At 40.7% G+C, this 17,903-nt stretch overlaps 2 long non-coding RNA genes across 4 annotated transcripts in view; one reads left to right on the top strand and one right to left on the bottom strand.

The window, feature by feature from the left end:
* LOC138753895 (uncharacterized) overlaps positions 1-17,903 on the bottom strand; it is a 178,241-nt gene that overhangs the window by 110,112 nt on the left and 50,226 nt on the right. The window lies entirely within an intron of this gene.
* LOC138753893 (uncharacterized) lies at positions 10,308-16,500 on the top strand. Its single transcript, XR_011351486.1, has 2 exons — positions 10,308-11,435; positions 15,000-16,500. It is a non-coding gene; the product is annotated as an uncharacterized lncRNA (long non-coding RNA).

Raw genomic sequence — 17,903 nt, 5'->3', positions numbered from 1 at the left:
TCTTTCTGGCACCGTTGTCAAGTGTAGTTGATGCCACACAGATAAAAGTGAAGAATCTGTATTTGGAGAAGATGGACATAGCGAAGGGCGGCACTGACCCTCGTAGAAAGGAAATTAGAATTCAAATGTCAAGATCTAAGAGTCCAGATTCAATTTATTGTCATGTATTTGAAAACTGGACCAGATTACGAGAAATTGTTGCAGACAGTTTTGCCATCGGTAGAAATTTCCTGAAAGAGATGCAACATTTCTAAAGAGAGTCCTCCCAGAGTCACCGAGTGTCCGTGGATTCTCCTCCATCGCTTCTGCAGCAATGCATAGTCCAGCCCAACCATTGGCTCCTTGAGCTCAAGTCCAGATTCAAATCTCTGATACCATCAGGAACCCTTCAAAGCCCTCTTCACCTTCTTGTACACGGTTCTGTCACATGGTACCCCTTCAGCTACTTTTGAGCCAGTCCCCAGCAGTCCACAGTTTTGTATCAAAATCTATTAACACCCGTCTCCAGCATCCACAGCCTCCGTCGTTATTTGCCTCAAGTCACGTATAGCCCGCCACCTGTGTGGCTTCTTCAGCCAAATAACCCCTCACAGGTTCGCTGCCGTTGTTACCGTCCCATCTCCTCTGCTTTCCTTTCTCCCATAGGGGTGGTCTCCTAGCCGTTTGGAGAACTGCGTCCATTCTCCGCTTCCCTCAGTCTGCAACCCCTCATGGATTCTGTCCAGCAGAAGCCCCAAAATTTTGTATGTCCCCTGAGGTCACGGGATTTTAATCAAACTACTGTCAGGTCCTTTAATTGGCCATTGAAAGCATAAATGAAGCGGACCCCGTGGGAGCGCTGTGTCTCCGCTCCCTGCTCTCACATTTTCTGCCCCGTACAGCAGTCCCAGGAGCGCTGCCATTTTCTCCACTTCAATATAGGATCCAATAATATAAGGATCACCTTATTGACTCCTATGGAAACGGAAACAATTAGTTTGATTGAATGTTACCTCTCAGCAGAACCTGTCTATTTCCCATTCAAGGCTCTGTACTATTGACCAGAACTGTTTCAGTTTATCGAGTAAAATAGATCTGCACTGCCGAATCAGATCATTTCAATTTTTGCTGTGAGAGAAGATCATTAACATACATGATCGCAAGGATCATAAATTACAGCATAGACACTTCAAAGTTAAAAAAAAAAACACCCAGAAAACACAAAGGAACTGCCGATTCTGGAACCTCCTCATATGCAGCTTCAGGATTCCCCAATAAACAGGATACAATATTCCGATAGATTAACATCACAAGTTAAAAAAGAGAAAAGCAAGTGCAGACGGGATAAATGTCTTGCAAAAGAGCAAAGATGACCGGATTTTGAAAGCTCAATGGGTTTCTGGACACTTTATCCAAATGTACGTAATGTTATAAACAAGGTCAGTGAACCTGTGGCATAAATCAGTACAAAGGGGTCTGATTTAATGGCCACTACTACGGCATTGTGGTTCCAGAGTGGAGGGCACTGGGGATTAAATATCCAAAGATATCAGGTAATAATGAGGGGCAAACAGGAAGCTATTGGGAAGTGTGCTAACGTTATTAGTTAAGGAAGACATCAGGGTAATAGTGAGACGTGATGTAAGATGTTAGGAGCAAAATGTCGAGTCCGTTTAAATTGAGATTAGGAATAGTAACTGGAAAGAAATCAAAGCAGAAGTTGACTAGAGGCCACCTATTATTACAGTGGCACGAGCAATAAACCAAGAATTATAAAAGGCATTCAAGGATGGAACTGCTCTTATCGTGTGGGTCTTTAACATGGATATAGATTGGACGAATCAGGTTGGTCCAGGCAGCCTGGAGGAGGACTTCATCGTGGTTGGCTTTCCTTATTATCATATTACTGAACCTGCAAAGGAACATGCTATCTTGGATCTGCTCCTGTACAATGATGCAGGTAAAATTATCATTCTTTAGATTGGGATCCACTTGGAAAGATTGATCTAAATATGACTGAGTTTTTCATATAATATCATATAATAACATAACCAGTTTGTTATGCCAAAGCAAGGGGAACTCGATGTTGTTGAATTCTCTGAACACAAGCTAGGTGGAGGGACAGTTGAATACCAGTGGAGGACTTTCAGAAAGATTTCTAAATTAAAGTTTAAACTTATTGTCATATACCCACAACAGTGTCATATTACACGAAATTGCTTTTGTCTGCTGTACGGCAGATGTATTCACTATCGGAAATAACTTGCCTGAATGGTCACAGTTAACATTTAACATTTCACACAAGCACCAAGCACAAGACAGTCCAACGATAATTTGATATATTGAAAGAACAGAGGGAAGGATTGTCACAGTCTGTTCCAGATTCGATACATTTGCAAAGACACTGATTTTTCAAGGGAGGGCCATGTTAACTGCTGGAGTGTAAACAGCTATTTGAAGCAGCTCTATGGCCAGTCATTCTGTAAAATGCAGAAGGAAGTGAAATTCAAGAGGATTCCTATCTAATGATGAAATGCATGCTCTCTGAATTACTGGGCCTTTTTGGTGGATTGACCCGCACCATAAGGGTCTTTATATGGGGAGCAAAGTGCTTCATTGTGATTCTGACTAACAGTTGAGGTCACCTTGTTACTTGTATAGACCACGGCCAAGGAATTGTAAAATTAAGCCACCCACTTCGAGTCTTGCCTACAAAAGGATCAGGAACCCGTGAGGATGGACATTTCTTCAAAGGCAAAACATATATAAATAATGAATCTATCACATCCACAATTCTGGTCTTCCCAACAGTTCATCATTAATTCTGGGCATCAAATCTCATAGGACTACGTTTCTACGCTGAATTTGAAAGACTGATCTTGAAGTAACTTTCTAGATTATGGTCTGGAGGTTAATGGTTTGGGTAACACAGACACAGACACACACACACACACACACACACACACACACACACACACACACACACACACACACACTCATATATGGAAATAGATGTGGATAGGTGTAGTGTTAAGGATAGTTTAAAAGTTAAGATTATATTTTAAGAGTTAGAAATAAAGTTAGTTTTTAAAAATTGAACATGGTCTGTTTCATTTTCTATTGGTGCACTTTATGTGCGGTTCATAACAAAATTGGGGACTTGTCATTCGAGATTTTGTTATACCACATTTGGCACTAAGAAAGCTTAACCAAACTGGGGAGTTTATAATGTATGTGCTACAGAAGGCAGCACAGAATTTGGAGCTTTGTAATCAATTAAATTTAGATTAGGATGAGACAGTCCTTTTTCCAAGCTAATTGAGAGCCTTGGGTGTGTGTGTTAAAGCAGCAATGGATATTGAACAGGTTATTGAGTCACCATCTCCTACAGAATTGCAGAAGGCAGAAAGGGATGATTTGGTGAATATTGCTCAATTGTTGGGACATTCTGAAGGAAATTTATCCCTGAGGAAGGTGGAGATAAAGGAAATTATACCAAGGAAATATGTAGAAGAGGGCAAGTTTGAAGATGCAGAATTAGAGAAATTTCTGAGTGTAAAACTATTAAAGCAAAGCTCGTGTTTGAAAGGAGTGAGTTAAGAATTGTGGCAGAGGAAAAGAAAGATTGCAAGTGGTGTTAGAGGAAAAAGGAAGACAAAGACAGTTTGAGTTAAAAATGGAGTAAGGTTGCAGTGGTATCAGGCAGATCAGACAAAGCAGAATTCTATCTTCTAGCCTAACTGAGAAGTTTATAGCCAGTACAGAGGTGTGGTTAGTTCCTCCATTTCATAAAAGTGAAATTGCTAATTGTGATTTTGCAAGGAAGAACCATTTTGACTGTAAAGAGAAAATAGATTTTGAAGGAGCTTTTTGAAGTGCCTGTTGATGAAGTAGAGAAAGACGATGAGGTCAAACAATAATCATGGCTTTTATTAGCAGGAACTCATGGTACAATGATGAAAGACATTAGGTGCATATATAGTTATACCCAAGGGGAGTGTCCTTAACAGTAGAGATAATATCCAGCCAATGTGAATACAGCAAGGCTCGCCAGAGGGGAGACAGGCAGCTTGGCAGACATTCACCACGGTTTTCCCCCATCCCCGACAGATGAAGGGTTAAAATCAAAAGAACATCTTCTAGGAAAGACTGAAGCAAGCGATACATGGATACCATGTTCAGCATTGAGGATAATGTAACTGCCAAAATACGACAGTATCTAGCATGCAATCAAAATATAATGAGATGCTTTATGAATATGTCAGCCTATCAGGTTGTTGATGAATTCTGCTGCTTCTTCTCAAAACAGATGGCTCCTTTGCAACCTTGGGAACGGGTACATGTCCTGGGTCTGTAGTGTGGGATGGACTGACTTCTGGACCCGCTCCAGAATCGCCAGTGTGAGGCAGTGGAGCCTCAGCATGGCCATCTGAAAGCTTACTAGGTGTCACAGGCTGGGGGAATGAGCCCAATCCCTCAGGTTCACTCTGAGTAGGATAATATAAAATATGTCAATAAATTCTCTGGGGGAGCATGGATAATATGCTGCAGGATCAAGTCACTATTAATGTTTATACCTTAATATGTTAAGGGTGTTGTGGTTGTTTTATAAGTTAGTAAAGACAAATCAATTAGGACTTTTTAAAATTTTCCTTGTCTTTTTTAAAATTCTTACTATTTTTATGTCACTTGTGTCATCAAGAATCGTCAAAAAGAATAATCTTCAAATAGATATATTTTGAGGATAGAGTTGGGGCATTTGAAATGGGGATACATGAATAAATTTAAAATAATATGAAGACATTGAAATTTATAACTACTAATATTAATGAAATACAGAATCAAGTTAAAAGGAAAAATGATTAAGACGACTTAAAAACATAAAAATACATAGAGCATTTATAAGAGAAACAGATTTAACTGAGGTGCAACATTTTAAATTGAAGAGAGATTGGGTGGGTTATGCATTTTCCTCATCTTATAGTTCAAAAGCTATTTTAATCAACAAAACATTACCCATTAAAAGAGAAAAAAATAATTAAGAATCCAACGGGTAGATATATCATGATGAACTGTCACATTTATTCGGAACATTGGATATTATTTAATATATATCCACCTGAAGATGTGATAACAAGAAATTTATAAAAGTATTTTTACACTTAGGAAATACTCAAGGATCAAACCAATTTGGAAGCTTTAGGGCCGATTGACTTGTGCTTAGTTATCAGTCGTCTGAGTTTAACTCAACCTCCAGCTTGAAATTAACAATAAACGGTGAAGGTATAAATCACCAGCAGAAAACCCAGCAACTATGAACATTGACCAGTTCATAGAGAACCCTTCAGTGGTTAATTGGAAAATGGCTAAAAGGTCAGAACTGATGGTTATAGTTGGCAAGTTAAAACTTCTTACAGTAAGAACTGGCATGAAAAAGAAGGAAATTGCTTGAAAAATTGTTAAGCCCTATGTAGGAAAGGGGGTATTTGAAGAAACTGCATTCTCCAAAGGAGAATACTTCAGAGGAAGTAAAGTTGGCTTTGAGAAAACAAGAGTTAGAGGAAAAAAGAGAGGCAGAAAGGAAAGCCGAACAGGAAGCAGTAAGGCAGGCAGAAAGGGAAGAGAGAGAGAAAGAATGGAAACATGAGCTAGAACTAGCTAAATTGAAGCTGACCCTAATGCAAGGAGAGGGAGAAGCCCAAAACCCATGTGCTGGTTTGAAGGAAAGGTTTCTAGTCAGTAGAAGTTAGTTCCTCCATTTGAGGAAGCTGAAATAGACCAGCATTTTCAGTATTTTGAGAAAGTAGCTGTAAATTTAAAATGGCCACCAGACCAGTGGTCACTCCTGCTACAAAGTGTTCTTAAAGGGAAAGCCCAACAGGTGTATTCGTGTCTCATGGTACAGCAAGCAGCTGATTACGAATTTCTGAAGCAGGCTATACTCCAATCTTATGAACTAGTCCCAGAGGCTTATAGACAAATGTTCAGGAGTTTAAAAAAGGCACCAACCCAATCTTACCTGGATTTTGCTTCTCGGAAGGTTGTGTGTTTTGATCGGTGGTGTGCCTCAATGAAAGTATAAAATAACTTTGATTTATTTAGGAAAATCATTCTGATTGAGCAGATTAAAAATTGTGTTCCTGACGATATTCAAGAGTATAATATAAAAACTTGGCAAGAATTGGCTAATTGGACACCAGGGATAACCATTCAAAGGAATACTGCTGACAATCCAAGTAGAGTAGAAACAAAATCTAGAAGTGAGGTTAAAGGAAGAGAGAAAGAGAAATGGGTGAAGGAAAATTTTTCAAGTGTTATTTACCACTATTGTATGAAGCCAAGGCACATAAGAGCAATTTGTCCTGAACTGAAAAGGAAGAAATAGAAAGTGGTGGTACGAACCATCTGTGTTCAGAGTGAGAAAGTTAGGGATATTTTTAAACCATTCCTGACTGAAGGTTTCATTTTGTTTAAAGAAGGATCCAATCAAGTGACTGTTAGAATACTGTGGGATACTGGAGCAGCCCAATAGCTTGTGTTACAAGCCCAAAGAAACCCAAACCCAGCAGCAATAGACATTCACCAAGACAAGTGGCTTTCAAAACAAAAGTTATATTTAATCAACTTCAAATGTGAAAATAGAATCAAACTTTAATTTAACTCTATTTTTATACTGTACTCTGTACCGCAAATCACCCCCTTCTAATTTTAAATGCACATGTATGTAATGTGTGCATTCATGTTGTTTGGTTCACAGTTCAATCTCACTTCTCCTTCTTCCAAGTTCTCTGCTTGCAGGCAATCACTGTGAACAGAATGTAACGTATAAAGTTCACCAGGCTTGATGCTTGAAAGGTAGATGTTTACCGCTCAGGAAGGTTCTTGTAGGGTTTGCAGAGAGAGAGATATTTGTTGCTCGAGGATTTCCACAACTGAGATAACATCAATAGTCACCTCAGGGTCTCGATGATTAAACTTGCCACATCAGGGTCTTCTAGATGGTAATTGCTTTCTTCAAGCTACCACAGAGTTCCATTCCTTCCTCTATTTCAAGAGAAACATCAGACAGATAGCACTTCCAGCCATCGACTGCACTGGAACTTGCTTTCATAATTTTCAAATAGTTCTCCCTGGATTGCCTTTCTCAATTCCTTGTCAGTGTCCCACACATTGACTGACTGACTGAGGTGTTCACTCAACTCTCTCTCTTTTCCAACTGCAACTGCAAAAAGAGCATGTGATCTATGTCTTGCAAGACCCCCAACTTCTCTAGCAAACAACAGCTGTTCTTTCTTCTTCTCAAGTTGTTATCTTAGTTAAACAATCCAGAATTGACCTTTCTGTGAGCACTTTGCAGAAATGGTACTGATAGACAGCATGACTCCAGCAAGAAAATGGTGAAGCATTTTATGATGTCAGTTCAATTACCACTTACATGTGAAAGGTGCTTACATTCTCCAGAGATCCTGCAATGTGAATTCTTCAGTCTTTCAAATAAGATGTGTGTATGTATATGACCTACTTTAAATCATATAAATTCTCCCCAAATATTAATATTGTCCCATCTCCCTTTCTTTAAAGGAATTTTAACTGAGTTAAAGTTCAGGAATAACTAAACTTTAAAAATATAAAAATTCACAATATATACATGTCATAATAAATATGTTGACAGCATATTATACAAGACAATATTTAACATTTTGAGTGATAGTCCACTATTATATTATTTAAACCTCTGAGATGAACAATTTTCAAATTATATTCTCGTTATATCAAACTCCAGTTTAACAATCTTCTGTCCTTGTTCTTCATTTTATTCAATAACACCAGAGGATTATGGTCAGTAATTACCACAATTGGTTCTTGAGATACACATCAATATTCTGCAAAGGTAACACAATTGCCAATAATTCTTTCTCAATAGTAGAATAGTTCTTTAGATGAACATTTAATCTTTTTGAAAAGTAGACAACTGGATGGTCGATTTCATTATGTTTTTGCAATAAAACTGAACCTACTGCTCCCTCACTTATATCCACTGCTACAGAAAGAGATTTATCAAACTCAGGAGATTTTAATACTGGATAATGTAATAGCCTATCATTTTAAATTTTCTAAAGCTGCCTGACATTCTAAAGTCCACACAAATTTCTCCTCCTTCTTCAAAAGCTTGGTTAAAGGAAGAGCAACCTCAGCAAAATTTCTGCAGAACTTCCTATAATACCCTGCCATTCATAAAAACCTTCTCACTGGTTTCTTGCCATTGGGAATAGGAAACTCAGAAATTTCATTCAATTTTGCTTGAATAAGTGCAACTTTGCCAATACTAACTACATGACCCAAGTATGACACAATGGCTATTGCAAATTCAGTCTTTGCTAAGTTAACTTAAGTTTGCTTTGGATAATCTTGCAAACAATTTCATTCCTTGAAATGTTGCAGGAGCATTTTACATGCCAAAAGGTAACACATTGTACTCACATAAGCCAGATGGAGTAACAAAAGCTGAAATATTTTTTCCTCTATCAGTTTAAGGCACACACCAGTAACCCTTCAACAAATCCAACTTAGTAAGAAATTTAGCTTTTCCAATCTTATCAATACAATCATCTATTCTTGGAATAGGATAAGCATCTGTTTTAGTTACTGCATTAACCTTCCTGCAATATGTACGAAACCTCACAGTTCCATTTGGTTTCGGTACCAGAATACATGGAGAATTCCAATCTGAGTTTGAAGGTCTAATAATATCATTTCCCAACATATATCCCACCTCCTGATCCATATTTTTCCTTTTCTGAACGTTTATTCTGTATGGGTGTTGTTTAAAGGGATTTGACTCACCAACATCCACATTGTGATAAATCACTGATGTCCTTTTTAGAACGTCAGGAAAAAGATCTGTGTTCTTTAAAATTAAATCCTTCAACTGTATCTGTTCTTGTGAATTGAGATGAACTAACATTTTCTATCAATTTTTCATAATTTCTGAGTTAGACAATTGCACAGGAACTATGGTTTCGTTAAGGTTACCCTCACAAGATTTTATTTCCATACTCTCATGATCCACCACTTCCTCCACTCTGCCAGCAGCCAACACCTCTGATAGAGATTGGTCTCCACCACCATGATTCTCATAATAAGGTTTCAACATATTTATGTGACAAACCTGAGTTTTATTCCTTCTATCTGGAGTGTTAACAACATAGATAATATCATTCAATTTTGATTTAACTGTGTCTGGACCAGAAAATCTAGCTTTCAAAGGATTGTCATGTGTTGGAATAAAAATCAAAACTTTACTTCCGACCTTAAATTTCCTCACTTGAACTTTCATTGAATAAACACTTCATTTTACCCTGAGCTATTTCTAAATTCTCGAGCTAAAGTCCACTCTTTTTGTAGCCTTACTTTAAATTTAGAAACATAATCCAGCAAGTCCAACTGCTCATCCTAATTCACCCACTGTTCTTTTAATAACATCAAAGGACCTCTAAACTGATGCCCAAACACAATTTCAAAAGCTAAAACCTAATGACTCCTTCACACCTCTCTTGCTGCAAACAACAATAAATGAAAACCTTCATCCCAATCTTTCCCATTCTCCAAACAATAAATCCTCATCATAATTTAAAGATTAGAATGAAATCTTTCCAAAGCTCCACGAGTTTCAGGATGACATGGAGATGAAGTGATCTGTTTTATTTCCAACTCATCAATTAATTGTTGAAACAATCCAAACATAAAATTAGATCCCTGACCACACTGAATTTCTTTTGGTGATCCAAACACTGTGAAAAATCTTTCCAGAGCCTTCACCACCATTTTAGCTTTAATATTTCTGAATAGTATAGCTTCTGGAAATCTTGATGCTGCACACATAATTGTTAACAAGTATTGATTTCCAGACTGAGTTTTTGTCAAGGGACCTACACAATCCACAATATCTCTAATGAAAGATTCCCTAACATCAAGAATATGTTGTAATGCAGCCACTGGAGGACCCTGGTTAGGTGTCCCCACTACCTGACAAAAATGCCCAAGTGCCAAGGCTGGCCACCAAAGCGAAAGGACACGTAGCCGGTTCTGGGGGGTGGTTGTGTGGCGGTGCACATCCTCATGGTGAACCGGCCCCACTTGTATCACCACATGGCAGGGTAGCCATGGGGAAATGGCCTCATCAGAGGTTTCTCTCTGACTCCAGCATCCCTTCCAGCTTACACCCTGGGCAGCGATTATGATGTCACAATGCACCAGGTGACTGAGCTCAAGCTGCCCTTAAAGGAGCGTGCTGAATTTGAATAAAAACAAATTGACCAGGGCCAGTCGCCGTGGTGTTTCTACCACCACTGCTGGGGACCGCCATCTCGGGAGATGATTTACAATAAATATTTATAATCTATCAGCAGAAAGTGAATAGATTGTCAAATGAGTCTCGAGTGGCAGTTTGATCTGTGAGGTGGATTCCAGAACAGTGAAGGGTAACAGGAATAGATTAGCAAAGTACACAAATGCATTGCTGATGCAGTGTAATGCAGGTACATGTGGGGATAGCCAATTCAGTGGCAATAATCTAAAGGGAGATTGTCACCTGAACATGTCAGGAAAGTGAGTGATGTAAATGGACAGTCATGTACAGTTCAACCATTAACTTTACAAAAGACAACGTCGAAGTTAGCGCTTTTGGGATTCCTGACATGCTGTTCAATTGTTCTTGAGAACTATCATGGTTACATCCTTCGACTTGATTGATTTGAGTTTTGAATGTGTAGGTTGTTATATATAGAGAATTTAGGTTAAAATGGCTTAAGTTAAAATGTGATGATTAATCATAAAAAGGGAAGCCAGAACGGACAGGGAGCTTACTAGCAGCCAAGGACAAAAGGTTCAGCTGGATATGTTTTTTTTTAAACATATCTTTTCATGGTCATAGTGAGAGACATGCAGGAGACAAAAGATTGATAAGAAGGGTGAGAAACAGAATTTAGTGTATGTAGAGTTCGCAGCGTACGTAACGAACGTGATAATTAAAAATGCAGTTGTACTTAGAATGCTTTTGCATACTAACCAATTAAAACAGTATTAATAAGTAGGGGAAGGGCAAACAACAAGGGTATAAAAATCAATGCACTGTATGTATCGGGGCTTAACTGGTGAGAAGCCAGTTGAGTCCAACTCTGCAGACTTGTAAATAAAGCTTATCATGTCATCAGTTTTAAAGAGACTCATGTGTGAGAAGTTTTATTTCTGACAAATGGGGGCTCGTCCGGGTTCTACACTCCAGCCGTGAGGGGAGGCGAGAAGAGGGACATCGGAGGTGGTGCACCCCGCTGAGTTCAGCGGCTCCTAGTCCCTTGCTCGTCGCTTCGGGCGGCTTGAGCGAGTGGTATCCGGACAAGGTGACACGACAAGACGGAGAGGAGAAGGGTGACGGTTCAATCCCCGAGAAGACACCGGTAAGTGACGACTTACGATTGTGGTGTGGGGATTGGGTAACAGGTGTAACGGGATACACCTGTTTGGATAAAAAAAACCTAACGTAATAGATCAGGTATAGAGCTTTTGTTGTGGCGTGAGGACCCTGTCGTGGGACTCTAGGATAGACCCCAGGGAAACCTCGGCGGTAACCGAAGGAGGGACAGCACCTCCGACGAAGTGCCGAGAAGAGAGGGGTCGACCCCAGGGAAACCTCAGCGGTAACCGAAGGAGGGACAGTACCTCCGACGAGGCGTCTGAGAAGAAGGGAGTAGGGTCCAGAATGAGAGGGTCCTCAGCAACAATAAACGGATCTAGGTGGGATAATGGGAGGATCAAAATCTAAGGGCTCATCTGAAAATTCAGGACAATTCCTGGGAGTTCCCCTTGACAGCCCTTTGGGGAGAATGTTTGAAAATTGGGATAGTAAAAGATATCGAGACAAAAACAAGAAAAAGATGGTTCAATATTGTCTCCTTTGGTCAAAACAACCTATTAAAGGTTCCTCGGTCTGGTGGCCGAAATTTGGATCTGATGAGGATTGGGTTAGACAAGCATTAAACATATATGTAAATTCGAGACCAAAGGTGAATCAAGAAGAGTCAGCGTATGCATTTTGTTGGGTTCCCTGGCCAGGATCCTTAACAAAATGTTTTAAATTGAGGGTAGCGGGAGAAAAGAAGTGGGAACCTCTGGACAACCTTCCCCCTCCTTATATTCCCCCGGTGCCTACTGCGCCCGAGGAAAGCTCATTACCGGAGGGGAAAGGTGATGAATCTGATTGCCCCGAAAGGGGCCAGGAAAAAAAGAATGAATTAAGGGAGTCGGACCCTAAACTTCCACCGGTAAACCGACCCTGGACAAGATCCCAGACTGGTCCAGGACCATCAAAGTTTTCAATAAGCCTAAATCCCCTGAGGGAAGTTCCTATGGGAGGACCGGGAGGGGGAACGGGATATGTGAATGTTCCCCTAACTAGTACAGAGGTGCGGGGATTTAAGAAAGAAATGAAAAAGTTATTGGAAGATCCTATAGGACTGGCCGAACAGCTCGACCAATTCCTGGGACCAAACACATATACGTGGGAAGAGATGCAGGCAATAATGGGAACATTATTCTCACCCCAGGAGAGGCAGATGATTCGACGGGCTGCCCTCCTCATGTGGGAATATGAACAACCTGGGGACCCCAGACCCCATGAACAAAAATATCCCTTAAATGAACCCAGGTGGGACAAACGAACACACGAGGGATTGGCAAGTATGAGACAATATAGAGAGTGGACAATTAAAGGGATACGGGAGGCTGTGCCAAAGGGTCACAATTTCACCAAGGCATTTGGGAACCACCAGGGGAAAGACGAGTCCCCTACTGATTTCTTGGAGAGGGTGAGAAAGAATGTCCAACAGTATGCGGGTGTAGACCCTAGTACACCAATGGATCAGGACCCAAGGAACAAGAAATGAGGGGAGATACAATTAGACTCTTGAATTATCTGGGGAAAAAGGGTCTACGGGTGTCCAGGAACAAGTTACAGTTCGTTGAGAGAACTGTGGTATATCTGGGACACCAGATAAGTAAAGGACAGAAACGGATTACCCCTGAACGGATTGCGGGAATCACTAGAATGCCGTTACCCCGTAATAAGAAGGAAATAAGACAATTCCTGGAACTCTTAGGTTACTGTAGGTTATGGATAGAGGACTACTCAGCGTTGGTGAAGTTTATGTATGAAAAGCTGACAAATGAAAATGAATATCCATTGAAATGGACCCAGGAGGAGGAGGGATGGTTTGAGGACTTGAAGCATCGCCTGACACGAGCCCCGGTACTCACTCTGCCCTCTTTAAAACAGCCCTTCCAGCTATTTGTCACTCATAACCAAGGAACAGCTGTGGGAGTTTTAACACAGGAAAAAGGCGGTCAGCGACACCCAGTGGCTTTCCTTTCCAAAATGATGGACCCAGTGTCATGATGGGCTGACAAACTGCCCATCGATGGCTGACTGATTCTCGCATATTAAAGTATGAAACCATTTTAATAGTCGGAGAAGATCTACAGTTTGCAAAGATTAATAGCTGCAACCCAGCTCAGTTTTTATACGGCAGTGAAACAGAGAGAGAGGTGGAGCATGACTGTGTCGAGTTGACGGATCTTCAGACCACGACCCGAGAAGACCTTTGCGATACTCCTCTGGGAGAAGGATATGAATTCTACATTGACGGCTCCGCCAGATGTGTTGACGGAATGAGAAGAAGTGGGTATGCTATAATAGAAGGAAATACTTGGAAAGTAGTAGAATCCACGAGACTACCCGGAAGCTGGTCAGCGCAGTCCTGTGAACTATATGCCTTGCAGAGAGCCCTCAGAATACTGGCAGTGAAAACTGGAACGATTTACACTGATTCCAAATACGCATACGGGGTAGTGCATACCTTTGGTAAGATCTGGAAGGAGCGTGGTCTAATTACATCAAGAGGAAAGGAATTGGCACATGAACAGATGATTACTCTGACTTTAGAAGCCTTGACATTACCCCAGGAAATAGCAGTGGTCTACATATCAGGCCATCAGAGGGGAGATACCCCGACAGCAATTGGAAACAGACTGGCTGATGAAGAAGCCAAAAGGGCAACCATGCAACAAGAAGTCCGTTTGCTGACCTTAATCCAAATAAGACAAGGCATAAAGAAGGCTCCCATTTTCACTGCTAAGGAAGAAAAGGACATGGCTCAGCTGGGCGCAAGCCAGCTGCCTGATGGAACATGGAAGACACCAGATGGAAGAATGGTTCTAAATACAGAAATAACTCGCAATATTTTAATTGATTTGTAATGCACCCAAGCCTTATGTGACACAGTGCTTCGAGAATATGTGTGTAAGGGAATCTACACCTTGGCCCAACAGGAGGTGCAGAACTGTCACCTATGCACAAAAATTAATAAGAAGATAATGAGGACAGGGACCATGGGAGGTCAACCATTAGCCATACGCCCTTTTCAAAGTATCCAGATCGACTTCACAGAGTCACCTCAAGTCCAAAGATGGAAGTATCTGTTGGTGGTAATAGATCACTTTACCCGATGGGTGGAAGCCTTCCCAACAGTAAATGCTACAGCCTCTACAGTAGCTCGCCTCCTCCTAGAACAGATAATCCCCAGATATGGTATAATGGATTCTATAGACAGACAGGGGTCCACATTTTTGTTCAAAAATCCAGCAATTGATTTGTAATGCATTACAGGTCTCTTGGAAATTGCATACCCCTTGGCATCCACAAAGCTCAGGGAGGGTTGAACGTATGAATGGAACCCTAAAAATGCAATTGACAAAATTAATGGTGGAAATTAAAATGCCTTGGATAAAGTGTCTGCCCCTGGCTTTATTGAGAATTCGTACTGCCCCACGAAAAGATGTAGGGTTGTCCCCTTATGAAATTATGTTTGGGCTTCCCTTCTGGAGTACAGTTGAGGGGTGTCCCACCTTGGGGGAAGGGGATATATTTGTTAGGAACTATTTACAGGCACTGTCACGCTCTCTTACAGATTTACGAAAGAGAGGACTATTGGCACAAACACCGCCTCTAGACTTTTCTTTACACAAAGTGGAACCAGGAGACTGGATTCTCATCAAGACCTGGAAAACTGAAAAACTCCAGCCCCAGTGGGAAGGTCCATACCAAGTTCTCTTAACTACAGAGGCTGCAGCACGAACAAGAGAGAAGGGGTGGACGCACGCATTCAGATTTAGGGGACCTGTAGAGGCGCCTCAGGACCCTGATACGAACTCAGATTGGACTTGTGTTCCTGGAAAAAAACCTCTTACCTTGCGATTTCGCAGAAAGATTTGATTCACAATGTTATTGTTATGTTCTTTGATTTTTCTTAGTTTGCCTATGTCTTTATCAGGTGTGAAATGTAAGAAATGCAGAGACACAGTGGTCCTGTTTCAGGACCACTTTTGGGGAAGAAAGGAGGGTAATTTTATTTCCCATACCTCAGTTCCTGAGAAATGCTGGGCAGAAAATACCACCCAACATCCATATACCCCTTGTGTGGAAAAAGAAGGAAATAATATGGGTCATTATATACAGATTCCTAATACCACTCCTTTCCCTCTTAACGGTTGGAAGGGTGACTCAGGCCCACCATGCCCTGATGGACTCTGGTTTTGCATACACCAGCGTACTGTTCCAATAAGAAATTCCACTCCACACTCGAAAGTGCCTGCCCCTTTAAGACAGCCGGACTTAGATCGAGTCCATCCAAATAACCATGAAAGTTTCGGTCACGCAGTTGGGGGAGATAACCTTTTTGTTGATCTTGCAACTAGAATTGCAGGAACTTTTAATGTAACCAATTGTGGGTCATCGGAGGTATTTTATTCCTCCTACTTGTTTTGCCCTGTATTATTCCCTGTCTACGCAGCCTGGTGATTTCCATGGTCCAACAGGCTATGCAACCAGGGGGACTGGGAGACCCCGTTAGAATTTTACTTCAGCACGAGATTAATTTATCATGAAACGTTTCTCTTCCCCGAGTTAAAATCCCCATTCATATATATATAATACACACATTTTAAAGAGAGAAAGGGGTGGATTGTTATATATAGAGAATTTAGGTTAAAATGGCTTAAGTTAAAATGTGATGATTAATCATAAAAAGGGAAGCCAGAACGGACAGGGAGCTTACTAGCAGCCAAGGACAAAAGGTTCAGCTGGATATGTTTTTTTTTAAACATATCTTTTCATGGTCATAGTGAGAGACATGCAGGAGACAAAAGATTGATAAGAAGGGTGAGAAACAGAATTTAGTGTATGTAGAGTTCGCAGTGTACGTAACGAACGTGATAATTAAAAATGCAGTTGTACTTAGAATGCTTTTGCAATACTAACCAATTAAAACAGTATTAATAAGTAGGGGAAGGGCAAACAACAAGGGTATAAAAATCAATGCACTGTATGTATCGGGGCTTAACTGGTGAGAAGCCAGTTGAGTCCAACTCTGCAGACTTGTAAATAAAGCTTGTCGTGTCATCAGTTTTAAAGAGACTCATGTGTGAGAAGTTTTATTTCTGACATAGGTGGCTGCAATTTTCAACTGCAATTATGAAACGGCACCACATTCCAATTTCTTCACTCGATGGAATATACTATAACAGAGTATATTGAGGTATTTAGGAGATAAATGGGGAAAGGTTTGTGAGAGCAGGTCAAACAAAAACACTTCAAAACAGAGAGATTTTGCAGCTGCTTTTGCAAGATGCTTAGACTCATGATGGACAGTCATTTGGAAAAGGCAACAAATGTAACAACAGTGGCAGCTTTGTCTGGAAGCTTTGTCTGGAAAAGAGCATTTGTCAGCTTTGTCTGGAAAAGACCATTTCCTGTGTGGAAGGTCATGTGATCTTCGCAGCCAGAGAACAGTAAACAAACAGGCTTTGATCTGTTGGAGGGAGTGAGAGAGAGAGAGAGAGGAAGGAGACACAGGCATTGGTTCCAGAGGGACAAGCTGGCGAGCTTTGAAAGACGGCCTGGTCAAAGGAGAGGACTCGCTGTCCAGTGTTTTCCTGTGATGTCCTGAAAGAAAGAGGTTATCAACTGGAGAACCCTGAAGGTGGGCATATTTTGTGAGCAAGACACTGGAGTGGCTGATTAAAATGGAATCAGATGGGGATGTCCTGGAACAATTAAACACTCTCTCTCTCTGAAAACCAATGAGAGCCTTCTGAGTGGTAACTATTTATCTGTTGAGCACCAAAGCCTGGTGAACTGTATTAATGTTAACTTCTGTGCACAGTACAAGTATTGTCTGCAACCAGTGAGATTGGACTGTGAACTAAAGCACTTTACTGAACTTACACACACGTGTGCTTAGAATTAGAAGGGGGTTAAGTAGGTTAAGTGAGTCAATAGAGATAAGTTAAAGTCTGATTGTATTTTCATATTCAAAGATAATTCAAAGCAACTTTTGTTTAAGTAACCCTTTGTCGTGGTGCACAGGTTTTGATGCTTGGATTTGGGGTCCTCTCGCCTCTTAACGATATCAATTATTTTGTCAAGGTCCAGACCGTCTCTGTTTTTGCCTTTTCCAATAATTTGAAATAAATGTCATCAACGCTTAAGGTCTTTCACGACTTATGTCGGAAATAGACCCATCTCGTTCTTTACTTTCAAACGTCCCGAGCACACGAGCCTTTTCCACACCATTCTCCTCATCTTGATTTTACACGTAACGCTCCTGGGTAAATACTGATGCAGAATCTTCATTTATCACATTTCCTCTGACTCCAAGCATAAGATATTTTATTATTCCCACCAATAGTAGGAATTGAGTCCGGATGAAAGAAACTGTTGATAACTCCAGTGACACTGGCGTCTCTTTATAATGTCTTCCAATTGCCTTCCTCGACTGCGGTGCAGTTCTCTGTTTACCCTCAGTTATTATGGA

This window comes from Narcine bancroftii, chromosome 2 (assembly GCF_036971445.1).
Source record: "Narcine bancroftii isolate sNarBan1 chromosome 2, sNarBan1.hap1, whole genome shotgun sequence".
Classification (NCBI taxonomy): Eukaryota; Metazoa; Chordata; class Chondrichthyes; order Torpediniformes; family Narcinidae; genus Narcine; species Narcine bancroftii.
This window is presented reverse-complemented; position numbering and strand designations above follow the sequence as displayed.